This window comes from Molossus molossus, unplaced genomic scaffold, assembly GCF_014108415.1.
Source record: "Molossus molossus isolate mMolMol1 unplaced genomic scaffold, mMolMol1.p scaffold_m16_p_13, whole genome shotgun sequence".
NCBI lineage: Eukaryota > Metazoa > Chordata > Mammalia > Chiroptera > Molossidae > Molossus > Molossus molossus.
The window spans coordinates 82879163-82879401 of NW_023425348.1; positions in this window are offsets into that span (position 1 = coordinate 82879163).

The following is a 239-nucleotide window of genomic DNA, read 5'->3' on the forward strand; positions in this document are numbered from 1 at the left end:
GCTTCAGGTTGGGTGGCCTAGCGCTGGCGGCCATCTTTAGTTCTGGCAGGTCGGAGGCCTGGACCAGATCAGAGCCAACACGTAGACGCTGTCCCATTTCTCTAGGGAGCCCAAGAGCACCCCCTCACCCGTCACTCATTTCCCATCTCTCCGCGCGCGCCCCCACCTTCCCCCCGAGAGGCGGGGCCTCTCCGAGAGGGGCGGGGCCGGAACTAGAAGCTAGTTTGGAAGCCGGGAGG